The sequence below is a fragment of the Myodes glareolus genome, chromosome 2 (genome assembly GCF_982192425.1).
Source record: "Myodes glareolus chromosome 2, mMyoGla1.1, whole genome shotgun sequence".
NCBI classification, from domain to species: Eukaryota; Metazoa; Chordata; class Mammalia; order Rodentia; family Cricetidae; genus Myodes; species Myodes glareolus.
Window position 1 is genome coordinate 131,393,099 of NC_142027.1, and position 17,611 is coordinate 131,410,709.

Here is a 17,611-nt window from a genome sequence, read left to right on the forward strand (position 1 = left end):
AAACCATGAATCAGATTCATATCTGAGCAGCCAACCCTTAGTAATACAGCTGGCACATGATATATATTTGTGGGGTCTTTGCTGTATGTTGGAATAGTTGCTTGATTGGTTGGGGTTTTTTTTGTTTGTTTGTTTGGTTGGTTGGTTGGTTTGATGGATGGATGTTTGGGTAGATGGGTGAATGGATGAATGGCTTCGTGGATAGGTGGATGGATTGTGGGTAGATGGATGGATGGATGAATGGATGGTTGGGTGGATGGATGGATGGATGGATGGATGAGTAGATGGATGGATGGGTGGATGGGTGGAAGGATGGATGGATGGGTGAGTGAATGGGTGGATGGATGGATAGATGGATGGATGGATGGTGGGTAGATGGATGGATGGATGGTTGGGTGGTTAAGTGGATGGATAGATAGGTAGGAGGGTGGATGAATTGGTAGGTTGCTGGCTAATTTTTTTGTCAGCAAGTTATAAGCTGGAGTCATCTGAGAGGAGTGAACCTCAACTGAGAAAATACCTCCATAAGACTGGGCTATAGGCAAACCTATAGAACATTTTTTTAAATTAATGATTGATATGGGAGGGCCAAGGCCATTATGGGCAGTGCCATCCCTGGGCTGGTGGTCCTGGGTTCTATGAGAAAGTAGACTGAGAAAGCTATGAGGAGCAAGTCAATAAGCAGCACCCCTCCATGGCCTCTGCATCAGCTCCTGCCTCTAGGATTCTACCCTGCTTGAGTTCCTGAGCAGCCTCAGGATGAACTATGATAAGTGAAATAAACCTTTTCCTCCATAAGTTGAATTTGGTCATGGTCTTTATTGCAGCAATAGAAACCCAAGACAGTGTAAGTATACAGATAGATGGGTGGATGGAGGGAAATGGATGGATGAGTGGGTGGGATGGATGGATGGATGGATGGATAAATGGATAGATGGATAGATAGGTGATGGATGGATGGATGATGGATGGATGGATGGATAGGTGGGTGGATGGATGGGTGGGTGGGTGGATAGATGGATGGATGGGTGGGTGGATGGATGGATAGATGAGTGGGTGGGTGGATGAATGGATGGATGGATGGGTTAATAGATGGATGATGGATTGTGAGTGGATAGATGGGTGAGTATGTAAATGTATGGGTAGATAAGTGGATATATAGAGAGATGGGTGGGTGCTTAGATGGTTGGTTGGGTAGAGGATGAGTAGATGAACAGATGGGTAGATAGTTGGGTTGGTAGAGTGGATGAAAAGGTAAAGGATGGGTAGATGAACAGTAAGTGGTCACATCAATGACAACATTAGACATTAGCCTATGTGATGATCAAGACATTTTCTGTATGGCCATCCCCCATTAATCTCACGTTTGCAGGTAAGCTTTTGCCAAAACACTCCTTGACACTAGACCGGAAAAAACAAACAACTGTTGCAAACCAGAGTGAGGCCTGGTGCCGAAGGTGCCACTGTCAGCAGGAGTGAGCCTGTAGCACCAGCACCCTTGGCCACTGTCAGCAGGAGCAAGGCTGTAGCACCAGCACCCTTGGCCACTATCAGCAGGAGCGAGCCTGTAGCACCAGCACCCATGGCCATGGCTACTGTCAGCAGGAGCAAGCCTGTAGCATCAGCACCCATGGCCACTGTGAGCAGGAGCGAGCCTGTAGCACCAGCACCCATGGCTACTGTGAGCAGGAGTGAGCCTGTAGCACCAGCACCTGTAGAATGAGCAGGCTCCCCGAGCGACGTGACACTACTCACTCCTGAGGATTGCTATCTGAACAGAAAAGAATAAAACTGTTATCTGTCAAAAGGAATTCCAAGATTTAACTTGACAAGTTCCTCTGCCCAGAGGTGCCTTGATTAGCCAGCCTTATCTCCTCCACGCCACACAGTATCACAGCTGAGCCTGGCCCAAGCAGGAACAAAAAAAAAAAAAAAAAACCAAGCTGATGGAAGAATCATCGAAGAAGTTTTCTTTGGTAAGCAGCAGCACAAAAGGAGGCAGCCACAGGTCCCTAGTGAAGCAGGGTGGGTGATGGAGGAGGCTCCAAGGCTGGGAGTCTTCCAGCTCTGGCTTAGGCTGTGTGCATTCACTTCCTGTCGCTTAGTAACAGAATGCTCACCCAGTGTATACAGACCCTGGGTTTAATCCCCACTGCATCCTCCATCCAACCAAAAAGATTGACTCACGGGGATGCATTCATAATAGAATTCTGTTATCATAGTAGGAAAGATTACTACTCTATTATCCGATAGACTGACAATAGCAAAGATGCCAGAACCACCATGTGGTAAACGGCAGATGTTAGAAAAACCAGGATTGCGTTGTTATCTGTGTCCCAACTGCATTCCTATGGGAAATGTAAAGTCAGATCTCAAAACCATGACCTGAAATATTCTGAAGAATTCACAAAAAAAGGTTAAAAGCTCCTAAGGATGCATCTAGAAAACAGAAAGGACCACCTATAGAGTTGAAGGATGTGTTTGTAGTTTGTATGCCCATTAAGGGGCTCATGTGGAGACTGTGAAGGCCTTCTGTAACTCAATGCGGGGGTGGGGGAGCAAGTAAACCAATCGCTTGGTGTTCAAGGGGGCAGAGAATCTAAACAGAGGCTGCAGGGAAGGCTTAACGAGGACTCACAGTTCATCAACATAGGGGCATTGATATCACAGGTCACCAGGGAAACCATCTCAACCTTACCATACAATACCTCCCACACACTGCCAACGGGACTCAGAAATGGGGTGGCCCCCACGGCGAGTAAAAGTAAAAGCAAAACAACAATAACCCTACAACTGTACTCTTTAATGAAACTCTGTGTCCAGGCAAAAACTTGTACACAAATGTTCCCAGTTGAATTATTTATGATAACCCAAAGGGAGAAATAACGCAAACGTCTGTCAATGGATGAACAGACAGAATATCTACACAGCGGAGTATTATTTTGGCATAAAAGGGAGCAGAGTACAGATGCATCTAGCAGACGTGAGTAAACCAAGGGCCAGGCGGTGTGAAGTTCTATTTATGTGAAGAATTAAGGGCAGGTGAATTAGATGGAACTACAGGGTTTATAGAGAAAGGGCTAATAGAGAAAGAAAGTAGGTTAATGACTGTCTGGAACTGGGAAGAACTAGGGAACGACTGCTTTTATACACAAGATTTCTTTCTGAGCCAATGAAAATGTTATAAAATTGATTGCGCTGTTGATTGTTAATTTTGAGAACTCGATAAAAACAATTGAATTGTTTGCTTTCCTTGGACAAACTGTATGATACATCATCACATCACACTAACGTGACTACACAATGTATGAAGTATTTACCTATTAGAAAGCACATAGGCTGGACTGGAGAGATGGCTCGGCAATTAAAAACACTGACTGCTCTTCCAAAGGACCCAAGTTCAGGTCCCAGCACATACATGGCAGCTCTTAACCAACTGTAACTCTGACTCCAGGGAACCTGACGCCCTCTTCTGGCCTCCACAGGCACTGCACCCAAGTGCTTGCACACACAATTCAAAATAAAATAGATCTTTAATAAACACACAGATGGACTTTTCTCTGTGCCCATTGTCTGGTGAACATTATAAAAGAAGACACCCTGAAGTCGAAGAAGATTTTCTTCCAGATCTGGAGTCTGAGGTCCAGCCCACACCACTGGGACATTTTTCTTTGAAACCTTGTTGCTCATTTACATAATCCAGGTATATTTATCTTCTCTTCATCTTAATATAAAAATAAAGGTAGGGGCTAGAAAGATGACTAGAGATTAAGTGCACTGGATGTTCTTCCAGAGATCCTGAGTTCAATTTGTAGCAACCACGTGGTAGCTCACAACCATTCATAATGACACCTGGTGCCCTCTTCTGACCTGCAGGGATAGATGCCAGAACACTGTGTGCATAATAAATAAGTCTAAATAAATAAATAATAAATAAATGTAGCAGGTCAAGGTGTGACTTGGTGATTAGAGATCTTTCATGACACTAGGGACTATGGGCTCGGTCCCTAGTATCTAAAAATTGATTATTTTTTCCCTCCAAACCTATGTCTAGGTAAGAGAGAGGAAACATTTAGTGAAACGAGTAGGAAATCCCCACCACAGATGACACACGGGGAAGGCAAGCATGAAGCCTCAAAGGGAATGTGGCTCGACCAGGGGACGAGACCTTAATGTAGCCATCAGGAGCACACACACAGAATAAAGGAGCGGTGAGAAAGATGTGGTTGCCGTCTCAGGCCCCAAGTCTTCTTCAGCCAAGGTTTCCCTCTGCCAAAACCCTCACTGACATTGCACAACATTCAAAAGTAAACATGACTTTCTACAGCTGCAAACCCTAGAGGGAGAATCAGGCCCTCCCTGCCTTTGGGGAGATGGCTTGGCACAGTCCTCTAGCCGACACACACACCCTGATCTCACACCACCCCCTCTCCACCCCTTGGGAGACTTCCAGCACCCCTGCTTCCTGCAGGTGCTCAGGGAGACGAAGCCAGAGCCTTCGCAAATTTCGGGAAGAAAACGGTACAGATGCTCCGTGATTGAGCACAGCCGGGGCAGGCAGATAGCCCGGTGAGGGAGGCTGGAGATCAAGGTCCACAAGTGCTGGTCCGCAAGCCTCTGCTCTGCTTCAAGCCTGTGCAATGGACTCAGTCAGGGCAGCTGTCTCTCCGGGCCTCAGTTTCCCCTGTACAGACGCCCCACTGCTTTCTTGCTGTAATGTCTATGATCCTCTGGACATAGAGGAATCTGACACCCTTTATTCTGACCCCTCCTACTTTCAGTGGCTATACTGTCCCCGACCCTGAGGCAATTTCCACATCTACAAGACCCTAATGCCATCCAATGGCAGAAGAAAATTTCCCAAGAAGGCTGCAAGAGCCAGGCACAGCCATGCACACCTGCAACCCCTGCCCTCAAGAGGCAGAAAACAGGAGGGTGAAAAGTTCAAAGTCAGCCTGGACTGTCCAGTGAGATGGCCTACAAAACAGAACAGCAAGGCAGTATGGGTATCAGCTCCCCATCCACTCCCACCCCTGAGCACCATTGATTGCAGGAGCCTTATTGAGCCTTAGCCAGGTGCCTGGGGCTATGGGAATGAAGCCACTTTCTGTTTTCAGAAATGACCAGTCATGAAGGAGGCCCTACCTGTCCCCTAAGAAGCAGAAGAAGAACACAGTCCCTCCCTAAGCCTCACGCCCAGCCTGACGTGGACACTCGCTTGCTCCCAGTCTGTGTCTGAGACGCTGGCTTAGTGATATGAGAACTATTATACTCAGGGTCCAAAAACAAACAAAAGCATCAAACCAGACTTGGCCAGCTGCGGCCAGGCCCCCACAAAGACGGCCGGAATTGTCTCTGGCTCTCTTTGTGGTTTTGTTTTTATTTGTTTGTTTTACAGAACACGGTGTTGAATCCGAAGCCTCACACAGGCTAGCTCTGCCACTGAGCCACACTCCTAGCCTGTTTGCTTCTAACATTAGTCTTTCACACAGGTTCTTATTCCCAGGCTGTGATTGGGATAGGCCTGAAACCTTTCCAGGATTTGCCTCAGCCTCATAGCTACCTCTTACCCTCACAGTTTAGGACACAGTAAAACAACTGAAGGCAACCGTCTCTGTCCTGTGGGTTTGTCAATTAGAAACAAACAAACAAACACTGGTGAGAAACTGCAGAAAGCCCAGGGCCCAAGCCTCAAGCTTGCCATTGCTCACCCGTGGGTTTGTGTGACCAAATAGCCCTGTGCCACGGGGGCAAGATGGAAAATAGCTATGATATCACCGCAGGCAGAAACCATTCCTTCCAACTTTTAATCTGTCTTCTGACTCCTGATTTGCTAGCAAACTTTTAATACTTTCTCAGGTCTTTGAACCTTGCTGCATCGGGGCAGAATGCAGCATGCTTTGTACATACAGTACAGTGTAGGGGAGCATGCCTGTGGAGGCCAGAGGTAGACATCCGTGTCCTGCTGTACCACACCTGAGAGCCCCTTGAGACAAGGTCTGTTGCTGAATCTGGAGCTAGGCTGGCAGCCAGCAATCACCAGTGAACCCTGTCTCCGTCCCACACAGCGCTGGGGTTCCTGGAATGTCAGCAGCAGGGCCTGGCTTTTTACGTGAGTACTGGGGTTCAAACTCATGTCTGGAGCACCCCAGCCCACTGAACATGCCTCTGACAGTTGACAGATTTTTCTAAGCTTACTTTTTATGCAGTGGTGGGTGTTCCATATCTATCTGGATCTTTAAAGACTTACTTTATTCTTAGTGATGTTTATATGTGAGGGTACGTGCACGTGGGGGCAGATGCCCATAGAGACCAGAGGTGCTGGGTCTCCTGAAGCTGGAGTTTTGGGTGATTGGGAGCCAGGAACTGAACACGGGGCTCTGGAAGGGCACAGTCATCTCTCAGGCCCCGCTCGCTCACTTGCATGCTTTTCTGCATTTATTCTGAGTGACAACTGACTGTCTGTTTTGTGTGCCACATATGTTGACCTGCAGGGCTACCCTGGCTGATTTTTTTTTAACTTTGTGACATCACAGAAGAGATACCTTTGCAGGATGAGAATCACAAGGTGACGCTGGAAGGGCAGAGGCCTGAAACACACTGTCCCGTGAAATTAAAAATAACCCAGCCATGGAATTACACTGTCCTCAATGCAGCCTGTGAGTCGTGCACAGAGGGAACGCTCCTGCAGTCCCGCACTACTGCGGGGGATCTCTGTGGGCTTATGCAGGCTCTTACTTTAGCAGCAGGGGTAACACTGAACCACATAGCAGTCACAGACCTGAGAAACACAGCTCCGCCTCACTGAAGGCTACCCAAAGCCCTCATGGAGATTCAACAAACCACGTCTGTGCAGAGGACTCAGGAAAGGGGCGCCCACCCCAAGATGGAGTACCCTCAAGGATCTCCAGGATTCAGTCATTCAGCCATCTATTTATTCACTGAAATTTTCAACATTTTTAAAATGTTACTTACTTGTGTGTTTATATATATGAATGTGTGTTTGCACTTGTGTGTGAGTATATAGTATATACCCTTCTCTGTATGAGAAAGAGTTGTATGCACTTATGGGAAGGTATGGGTGTGTGGGCATGCACTTTTGTGGGGGATGTGAGTGGGTGTGTGTACTTGAGTGTGAAAGTACGTGCACGGAGGCCCGAAGAAGGTACTGAATGTCCTTGTCTCCCACCCTCCCCATATTCCCTTGAGTCGGGGTCTCTCCCTGAACCTTAGGCTCACATTTTCTTGGCTAGGCTGGAAATCAGCTAACCCCAGCAACCCTCCTGTCTCCACCCTTTCCACCGCCACCTGGTAGGGAGGCCTGGCTTGTTGTGTACTGAGATCCGAAATCAGTGCTCCAATCCTCATGATTGCTAAGCAAACGCTCTTATACACTCAGCTATCTCCCTAGCCCCCTGTTTCAATTCTTTAAAGTTATTTTTTTAAATACTTTTATCTGTGTGTGTGCATGCTTGTGTGTGACATGTATGTGTTGGCTACCCTGGAGTTGCATACAGTCACAAGCAGCCTGACATGGAAGCTCAGAACCATACAGATCCTCTGGAAGAACAGCAAGGGCTCTTGACCCCTGAGCCATTCCTCCATCCCTCAACGCACGTTTTACTGAGTCCCTGTTATAGATACTGGAACACAATTTAGGGCCACACAGGCCTGACAGCTGTGACTTCCCCTACCATGACCACCATGGAAGCTTCCAGTCTAGGAGTTCCTGACTTCAAGCACAGCCTTCCATGTGTTTATGGAGACCTATTCCCTAAACACATCAAACAAAAGAATCTGGCCACCCTGGGGACAGTCAGAGGTTTCCCAAAGGAAGTGACCACCAAGCTGAGACCTAAAGAAAGAAAAAAAGGGACTGGCATGTTGTGTTGTATTATAGTTCACAGGGTAAGCACTAGGCTGGGAGGATGGCATGTTGTGTTGTATCATAGTTCACAGGGTAACTATGGATAAGATTGCTGAGGATTTTTCTCCCCCATAACCTGCATGGCACCTTCCAGAGCTGTGAAAGTCAGCCAGTAGGACAACAAAGAGATGTTTCAGCTGACTTCTTTATAGCATGTAATCAAGATGGGTGGTGTCTTCAAAGTAAAGTCTTACCACGTAGTTCTCATAGGCAACCTAGAGGAACAACAGGAGCCACTGAGTCATAGGATATATTCCTCACTGACACTGGGAGCTTTGCTTAATGATCCACGGCTTCTGGGGACAGCTTTTCGGGGTATCTCTTGCTATACTCTCTCTTTAATAGGCAGACAGACAGACAGATGGTAGGTAGGTAGATGATAGGTAGACAGAAGATAACGAATAATAAGTAAACAGACAGATGATAGATAGATAGATAGATAGATAGATAGATAGATAGATAGATAGATAGATGATAGACAGAGATAGAGAGATATAATTTTTAACTGGGTTATAAATTATACGATAGTAGATTTTCAGCCGGGCAGTGATGGCACACATTTTTAATCCCAGAACTTAGGAGGCAGAGGTGTCAGGTACCAGCCATGACAAAAATACCTCTCATCAGGGTATGGGGATTAGAAATATAATAAAGAATATGAAGGCGTGAATGAAAATAATAGAACAGAGAAAATTTGCCTGTGTTTAAATTTCCAACTGTTTAAAATACCCCTGACCCCAAACGGTAGGAGTAAGACAAAAGCCTGCGTTAACATGATACAGGGAAATGACCAGACCAATCGAAGGCTGCAGGCTACACTCATAGTCCAACATTCTGTTGCTAGAACAAAACGAGTCACTAAGTCACACTCACACCCTAGACCAAAACATTCTGTAGGCAAACCACTCCATGGGTGGACTCTCCATAAAGGGAACTGGAACTTATTTGGATGTTTGAGGTAGGAACAGACAGATCTATTTTTCAATTCCTGGAGCACAGGGCTGGCTTTTAGCCACACCCGTTGACATTAACTAGAGAGAGCAGAACTCTCTGGTCAACGACTAGGTGGGACCTTTGTCTGTAGAAGCACAATAATAACCTTGAAGGAACACGTAAACAGGCTCACATTTTCAGGCCTCCACACAGAGGCAGGCAGATCTCTGAGTCTGAGGCCAACCTGGCGTACAGAGCTAGTTCCAGGACAGCCAGGGCTGTAACACGGAGAAATCCTGTCTTAAAACAAAACAAAACAAAACAAAACAAAAAAACCAGTAGGTTTCCATATGACCTTTTCACATTTCTTTCTGTTCGGCTAAACTTTTCTACTTCCCATCCTCACTCCCCACTCTGCCCCCTCTGAAACCTGTCCACCCCAGTGTTCACCCTCAGCATCATATTCCCTACGTTCTTTTGTCCTCCCTCCCAGCAACACCCCCAACTCTTATGACCTGCTACTGACTTGTCCTGACCCTTTAAAAGACAAGCCTGCCCACTCCCCCTTCACTGCTAAGGCAAGTGGGTCTTCCTTTTGCTTCCAGCTTGTGCTCTCTCTCTGCCCCATCCCTCTTCTGAAGAGGTAGCTGAAGCCTCTTCTGCTATCCCTCCTCCTCCTCCTCCTCCTTCTCCTTCTCCTCCTCTCTCTCTCTCTTTTTCTCTCTCTCTCTCTAGCTCTCACTCTCTCTCCCCCCCTTCCCTTCCATAACCCACTAAATAAACTATATCAAAACCCTCTCTCTGCATGGCATGCCTATCCATCTCTGTCTCTCACCTGCTGCAGCTTCTCGTTGGGACCCGCTACTCCGCTGACCTGCCCAGGTCTCTCACCCACCGCCTTCCACCTGCCTGGGACCCACAGAGGCCTCTGGTGGTGGGACTCAGCTGCCCCTCAGGGAACGGTGCTGTTTTATCAAAACCATTGCACCAACCCCGTGGCCTCTTCCTAGTTTTCTGGCCTCTATGGTTCTCTAGATTGAGCTCCCACAAAGAGATGCGATGCTGGAACCCACTTGAGGGGAGAGCTTTTGTCTCTCAGTCTCATTTTCATTATTCATTCGTCAGTTGCTGGGCATCTGGGCGGCTTCCATTGCCTTGCTACTGTGAGTGGAGCAGTAGTCAGTATGGATGAGCAATCTCTGTTGACGTAATGTCCTCTGGGTGTGCCCAGGAGAGGAATAGTGAGGTCAAATTCTCCACATTGGTTTCCATAGTGGCTGCACCAGCTTGCAATCCCACCAGTAGAGAGTGTGGTTTCATTTCCCTACACCCTCTCTGTCAGTTGTTGTCATTGGATTTCTCAACTGTAGACATTCCGACTGGGGTGGCACCGTATTTCAGTGTAAGTTAGATTCGAGTTTCCCCGATGACTAGTATCGAACATTTTTTAAAACATTTATTAGCCATTAGCATTTATTCTTTTGAGAACTTCTTGTTGAGACCTGCAGCCCATTTTTAAATGAGACTGCTTTCCTGCTTTTTCTGTTTATATTTTGTGTAGTCTAGATGTCATCCTTACTCAGATGTAGAGCTAGCGAAGATTCACTCCCACTCTGTGAGCTCCCTCTTTACTCCGTTGACTGTTCCCTCGGCTCCACATGAGCCTTTTCGTTTCACAAGGTCCCGTTTGTTATGTGTTGGCCTTATTTCTTGGACAGCTGCAGTCCTGGAGTGGAAGATCTTAGCAATGCCTGTGCGAACACTCCCCACATCCTCCAGTGGCTTCAGAGTTTCCAGTTCTGTGGTGAGGTCTTTGATGCTTTTTGGGTTGATTTTCTGTGGGGTGAAAGATAGAGATCTGGATTTGTTCCTGTGTGTAGACAACTAGTTTCTCAATGTCATTTGTTGACGGAGCTATTTCTTCTCCAGTGTGTATTTTTGGTGTCTGTAAAATGTCGAGGTGCCTGGAATTGCACGGAGTTAAATTCGGATCTTCTATTCTATTCCATTGAGCTACCTGTCTCCTCGGGTGTCAGAACCATACTGTTTTTTTGACTATGACTGAAATATGACTTGAGACTGGCTCCGGTGATGTCCCTGGTGTTGCCCTGCAAGGAGAGCTGCATGACCGGCCACTAAGACTCCCACCATTAAGTTTTGTTTTCACCCAGTCCGACCTTCAGTTTCTCAGTGGGTAAATAGGGTTGTCTGGATGCAAAGAATCCACCTTCTAGCAATCTCCAATCCAACTCTCCAGTCCAACAATCATTCCCTAATGTTTATCTACTTATTGTGTGTGTGTGTGTGTGTGTGTGTGTGTGTGTGTGTGTGTGTGCGTGAGAGAGAGAGAGAGAGAGAGAGAGCGCACGCGCACACATAAGCATGCCATGGCATGCCTGGCGAGGTCAGAAGACATCTCCGAGAGACAACCTTCTCTTTCTACCATGTGGGACAGAACGTGGGTCTCAGGTGATCAGACCCGGCAGCAAGCACCTTACCCCCAAACCATCTCAACAACCCCAACCCATTGGCCTTTCTAGCATGGGGACACCACTAGCATTCTCCCTTCTGGGAACAGGGCTTTCAGGGTTACTATAGGAACCCACACAGTAACCATCACAAGAACCCAACGTGGGGCCTCACTTCCTGACAGGTGAGTGTGAACGTGCTCCGAGACCCCTCCCAGGAAATCCTCTCCTGGGATCCGCTAAAACGCTGAATTTATCTCCCCATCACATCCTTAATCTCTGAGAATGTAATAGCACAACCATCAGTGCCTAAAGAACACGGCTGACCCATCGCCAATAAATCAAAACTCCCAGAGACACTCGGAATAAATGATGACTGCTCACCTCAGCGGGCGGGCTGACTGTGAGATGTTTAATATACCCTTGGCGAGAGGGAAACCCACTCCTGCTGGAGGTGGGGACGGAACTGAGGGGCAGAGCGGGGGCCCAGAGATTTGACAGGATCAGACCTGTGCTGCTTTCGGGAAGGGGTGGGAGGATGTCCACAAGTCCACAGCTAGAATTAAATAAATGTTGATTCAAAGGTCTTAACTATAATCCTGACATCTTTAACGATTCCCCTTTGGCCCCTTTCTCATTTTTAAAGTGGAGATTCGAAGGCGTCAAAGAGGCTTCCTGGTTGACGCCTCCCATGTACCAACAGAGTCCACCGGCATCTCTACCTCCACAGGAGAGAGGCACACACAGGAGAAGCCAAGGCCAGCAACGCAAGACTCCAACACTACTTTCCTTCCCACAGGGTGACCCCTGTGTCCTGTTAGCTACGCAACCACCACGTTAGGAACTGCAGAGGAAGTCCCAGCCATGTGCCCCACCCAAGCCTTCTGTGGGCAGAGCGGCAGCGAATGTGTGACTCACAGTCTTCCTGTGTGTGCTCAGGTTCTGCTTCTGTGCTGAGATTCCAGGAAACAGGCAGTTAGGCAGGCCCAGCTGGACAAAGCCTCACAAGGCAGTGCCTGGTGGGTGCTGTGTCCAAGCACATTCAGTGACCTGCCAAGGGCTGGTTGGAGGCTCCAGCTGGGCCTGCCTCCAAAAAACAAGCTGTAAGCTCTGCTTGGAAGCCAGCAATGAAATACAACTGCCTTTCTTGAGATGTCCCAGACACAGCAGTCCCTGGGGCCTCTGAGATGAAGTGTTCCCGACCCCACCTCAGGACACAGTGGCCCTGTGTCCCAGCAAGACATAAACCTCACTGCTGGGCCCTCATACTTCACGCTCGCCAGAAACTCCAGGTCCTACACGCCCACCCTTCCCACAGGGTAGTCAGGACCACCACGCTGAGAGGAAAGCTACATCCGTCTGTTATCTTTCAGGTCACTACGACCAAATGTCTGACAAAAACAACTGATGAGGAGTGTTCGTTTCAGCTCACGGTCTCGGGGGACTTCAGCCGGCTTGGTGGCAGGGCAGCAGGAGGGACTCGGTCCAAGGTGGCCCGAGCACCGGGGAGTTGGTCTACCAGACGAAGAAAAAAGAAGACTCAAACGGAAATCCCCTTCAATGCCCGCCCCGTGACCAACCTCCACCACCCTGGCAGTAGTTCCCAAAAGTCCCCACATCCTCCCAGACAGCGTCATCAGCTGGGGACCAAGTGTCCAAAGGCAGGGACCTGTAGATATTTTACATTCAAACCATGACAGAGGCTTTCGTAATGAGCTTTGCTGAGTCTTTGCTTTTGTGTTTTCATGGCCCTTGAACTCGAACTCCACATATAGCTCAGGATGACCTTGAACTCCAAAGGCTGGGGTTCCAGATGTGCACTATAACACTTGGCTCTGCCAAACCAGAGCTCCACCCATGCTGGACAAGCACTCCACGCACTGAGCTACACCTCCAACTCAACTTCAATCGTTCTTAAAGGAAAGCATCAAAATTATTCCCCAACCAATTCTCTCTCAAAATCCCAGTATACAATACAGATGAAAGAGAAACACTGAAAACCCCAGCCCATGCTGTCTGCTCTCACCTCCCAAAGCACCCCCAAAATCCAAAGAACCCATGTTAGAAACCACTGCCCCTGTCACCTGGAGAAACAGGCACAGAAAGGAACTCTCCTGGCCCAGAATTCTGTAGAGAGATAACAGAGAGATGATGCCACACAGAGGCCCCTGCCAGCAGATGGCCTGGCCCTGGGCTAGGGCCCAGAATAGTTGTGGGTCTCTCTTTAACAACAGAAGAAAAGATGGGTCTGCTGCTTAGGAAGCTAGTCGGCTGCTTGAATACCTATTAAGGTGGGTCGGCTGGTTTATCAATCCATTGGCTATTCAGGCGGTTGGCTAGGCAGTTGCTGGTTGGATAGTCAGTCCATTGATTGGTTGACTATCTGAATGATTAAATACTCAGCTGCTTCTCTGACTGTGTACTTAGCTGTCTACATGAGGGGACACGCAGATGATCAGCCAAGGAAGTGAACAGGTGTGGGAGTGGATGCTTAGGTGGGTCATAGAACAGTGCGTGGGTCAGTGGGCAGGTGACCGTGTGAGTGGATGGTCATACGTGCAGCTGAGTAACCAGGCAAGTGGTTGTGTGGTCCATGGGCAGAGGAGAGGGTAGGGAAACGAGTGAGTGGTGAGTGGGTGTGTGGTCGGGAGAGTAGGTGAAGGAAGGGGTGGGTGGGAGGGGTGGTGGGTATGTGGTCAGGAAGGGCAGGTAAAGGAAGGGGTGAGTGGGTAGAGAGTGGCGAGTGGATGGACAGGTGAGCAGTGGGTGAATTAGTGTGGGGGCAGGTGAGTGGGTCATGAGTGGGTTACTTGGGGTCATGGGCAGGCGGGTGAGTGGGAAAGTGATCAGTGCATGGACAAGTGATGTGGGGCTGCTGAGTGTGCTCTGGGGAGGACTCTGAGACTAGGATCAAACCCGTGATGGAAAAGGCACTGAGCAGATGGCCTGAATGGAGGGTCCACAGCTGTCACCAAGTCATCAGCATCTTCCACAGCCCCTGGACAGGGGCTGACAGGTGAGCCAATGACTGGGAGCCTTCTACACGGGGCTGACAAGTGAGCCAATGATTGGGAGCCTTCTACCTGGGGCTGACAGGCAGCCAATGGCTGAAAGCCTTCTACACAGGGCTGACAGGCAGCCAATAACTGGGAGCCTTCTACATGGGACTGACAAGTGAGCCAATGATTGGGAGCCTTCTACATGGGACTGACAGGCAGCCAATGACTGGGAGCCTTCTACATGGGGGACTGGGAGCATTCTACACAGGGCTGACAGGTGAGCCAATGACTGGGAGCATTCTACATGGGGCTGAGAGATGAGCTAATGACTGGGATCATTCTACACGGGGCTGAGAGGTGAGCCAATGACTGGGAGCCTTCTACATGGGGCTGACAGGTGAGCCAATGACTGGGAGCCTTCTACACACTGTACCATTCAGGACCCCACAGGGGTCCTCTCCTCCCATACCCAGACAACTCATTGTTCCCTCCTCCACCCAAACAGTCCTGCTCTCTCACACTTTGTCACAGAGTATGCCAGGCAGCAACTAGGTGTTGGGGGGGGGGGCGCACATGTGTGCCTTGGTGAGCAGACATGTGTGCCTTAGCATGTGCACAACATCCTATAGCAGACAGAATCCAGTTTATAGCAGAGACGCCTTGTTGGGCCCAGTCTTCGCACACTCCTAAGCACCCTGGTGACCTCAGCTCATGGCAAAGGCAAGGACTTCCAAGAGGACATACCTCCCTTTTGTAACTTCCGGAAGTTGGCTTGAGCCTCCTAACCCAAAGCCTGAGCATCGCATCCTTCTCAACCTGGACCACTAGGTATTCAAATCATTCTAGGCCTCCCCAGCCTGCCTTCCCCAGCTCCGCAATTGCAGTTCCCTCCCCCTTGGTGTCCCAGATGCCAAAGCGGCTACCAATGGGGAGTCAGCTACAGGAGTCTCCTAAGCCCAGACAGATCCTCGGTCCCTGGAGTTTTGATCAGTTCTGAGCATTTGTTTGCAAAATTAGTGGTGGATACAAAATTGCTTCTTCTCCTTGGGACCAGAAAATCTGGAGGGTACCATGGGACAACCCCATAAATATTCCTTATGGCCACGCTGGCCATCTGCCACACTCTCTGTCGGAAGATCATAGGAGTCTCATGTTTTTCCACATGGCCTTGCAAAGGCCAGAGAGACACAGTGGGAGATGGGCCTGGTTTTGAGGTGCAGAGGAACTTGTGCCTCCTCCTCCCTGCTTCACTCTTCACCCTTCTTGGGAAAAGATGGCACCTCAGAGCGCTACAAGAAGCTTCCTTCTTGCTGACTCCTTCAACTTCAACAGGTAGAGCTACAGAAATGGCTTCCTAGATAAAGGACTTGCTGTAGAAGCATGTGGGTTCCCAAACCACACATGAAAAGATGGTAACAGCATCTATAATCCCATACTGGCTAGAGACCAAAACAAAACAGAAAACAAACTAAGCTGGGGCCCTGAAGACAAGGAAGGCTCAGTGGCTAAGAGCACTGCTCCTCTTGCAGGGGACCTGCGTTCCATTCCCAGCTCCCATCAGTGGCTCGCCATTGTCCGTGTCTTCAGTTACAAATGATACAGTGCCCTTTTCTGGCCCCTATAGGCACCAGACAGACACATGCTTCACACCATATATGCACGCAGGTAAGCACTCACAAGTATAAAAATAAATAGATCCTTTCAAATCACGTTTACTCAGATGAAGGGGCTTGAGAGGGACTCAGTGGTTAAAAGCACCAGCTGATCTTCAGAGAACCCAACACCCACAGGGCAGCTTGCAACCACCTAGAACTCCAGTTCTGAGAGGAGATTGGATGCCTTCTTCAGGCCTCTGTAGATATTCATATACATATAAAATAAAATAAAATCTTATTGTGGTAGTGCACATCTTTAATCCTACCAATCAGGAGGCAGAAACAGCTTGTGAGTTCAAGGCCAGCCTGGGCAATTTAGCAAAAGTCAAAAGTCAAGAGAAAAAAAAAAAGCACTGACCAGTGGTTTCCTCTAGAGTGACACCTTCCATCTTGGAGGAGAGCACCTCCAGACACAGCATGTCCTACACACGGAGGTGAGACTGTCAGGTGAAGCTAAATTCAGGAGGCTAACAACCCAGGCTTCAGGTCCTCAGAACTAACCTGGTTTGCTCGGCCTCTCCCTTCCGGAGCGTGTATAAGCTGTAAGGGCTGACGAGAGACTCTCAGACCAGCCGAGTGGCCTGGAACAGATGTCCCCAACGGGTCACATGCCTGCAGGCTGTGCGGTATGCTCCAGGTTCCCAGCTTATGTGCTGTTGTCTGCACTGGGGTAGTCATTTCTGCTCCTGGAGGTGACCCCTCACCCATATTCCTATCTATCATGAGCTCCCTATCTGGGCTCCATGTCTCCCCATGAATAGCACCTCACGATAGCTGGTGAACAGCTCAGGGGTAGATGACTCCCCTAGCAAGGCCCTGGGTTCAATCCTCGCCACTGCAATCTTTAACAAAGGCAAACGTCTCTGTGTTAGCCAGTCTCCTGTTACTGTAACAAAACGCCTCACGCACGCAATGTTAAAAGGAAGCAAAGCTGATTTGAGCTTGCCTGAGGCTCAGTCCATGGTTGCCTGGTTCTGTTGCTTTGGGCCTGGGCCAAAACAGCGTGCCGACAGTGTGTTGCGGCAGGAACAGGGGAGCTCTGTTCTCCTTTGGGCAGCTAAAGAGCCAAAGAGGAGAAAGGAATGAGCCACAGTCTCATGTCCCCTTCAAGGGCAGAGCCCCCTGGGCCTCCTTCATCCCACTTGGCTCTTCTCTTCTAACCCTGCAAATAGAAAATATCCCCCCAAAACAACACCCACGCTTCAGGGCCAGGGAGGCTCTCAAGTAAGAATACTTGCTGTGGAAGCAGAGAACCCGAGGTCAAATCCCAGCACCCAGGTAGAAAGCCAAGCCTGACTGTGCGTTCCCACAGCCTCAGTCCTGCGTGGGGTGAAGACAAGAGGATTTCTGGAGCTGTCTACCAGTCAGACAATGAAGGTCAGGGTGGCTCATTGAGACCCTGTCTCAGGGGACTAAGGCAGATGGACAGAGCAAAGACCCTTCCTCCTCTGGCCTCTGTGCACATGCACTTGGGGACAGACAGGGCGTGGAGAGAGGTTCACACGGTGTCTCCTTTCCCTCCTTGTACTCTGCTCCGATGGGAACATGACTACAACTTTCTCTTGCACTCTGTCAGGCCGCCTACTACAGAATGTTGTGTGATGATGCAGACACAAACAGACCACGTTC